This window comes from Cryptomeria japonica, chromosome 6, assembly GCF_030272615.1.
Source record: "Cryptomeria japonica chromosome 6, Sugi_1.0, whole genome shotgun sequence".
NCBI classification, from domain to species: Eukaryota; Viridiplantae; Streptophyta; class Pinopsida; order Cupressales; family Cupressaceae; genus Cryptomeria; species Cryptomeria japonica.
Window position 1 is genome coordinate 559,568,985 of NC_081410.1, and position 1,052 is coordinate 559,570,036.

Below are 1,052 nucleotides of genomic sequence, written 5' to 3' on the forward strand. Positions count from 1 at the left end.
TTCTCTGTTGGAGGGGTAGAAACCCCTAACCTGTCTCTCAGGTAATCAAATGATTCTTTAGGCAAAGGTTTAGTGAAAATATCTACAATTTGTTCTTTAGTGTTCACATAAACTAGTCTAACCTCATTTTCTTCCACCTTCTCCTTCAAAAAGTTATACTTGATAGATATATACTTTGTCTTAGAGTGAAATATTGGATTCTTTGAAATGTCAATAGCAACAGAGTGATCATAGTGAATAACTACTGGTCCAATGTAATGCACTTTGATAGCCTTCAACATTTGCTTCATCCATAGAACCTATGTACAATTAGTAGCATCAACAACATACTCAGCTTCAATAGTAGATAAAGAAGTACATGATTTCTTCTTGTTGATCCATGAAAACAATTTCTTTCCAAGAAACAAAGCTCCATCGGAAGTGCTTTTCCAGCCCAAACAACATCTGTATATGCACATAAAGTAAAGTCATCATCCTTAGGGTACCAAAAACCATATTTAGATGTACCTTGCAAGTATCTAAAAATCATTTTCACCACACTCTCATAATTTTCTTTAGGATCACTCTGATATCTAGATGCAATACAAACAACATTCATTATGTTAGGCCTAGTCTGAGACAACTAATGCAGACCTCCAATCATAGATTTATATCTTGTAGGATTTACCAGTGCAGAAACATCTTTTCTTGTCAATTTCTCACTTGTAACCATAGGAGTACTTAACGATTTAGAGTCTCCCATACCAAATTTATTCAATAATTCGCTAGCATACTTAGTTTGATAGATGAAAATGCCTTTATCAATTTGAGTAATCTGCAAACCTAAGAAAAAATTCATTTCCCCAATCATAGACATTTCAAATTATTTCTCCATATTCTTAGAAAATTCCATGCATAACTTATCTTCACCTCCAAAAATAATGTCATCAAAAAACACTTCAATAATAAGTATATCATCATCAGTGATCTTATAATATAAATTACTGTCAACATTTCCCTTAGTAAAACCAAGCTTCAAAAGATATTTATCCAATCTTGCATACCAAGCTCTA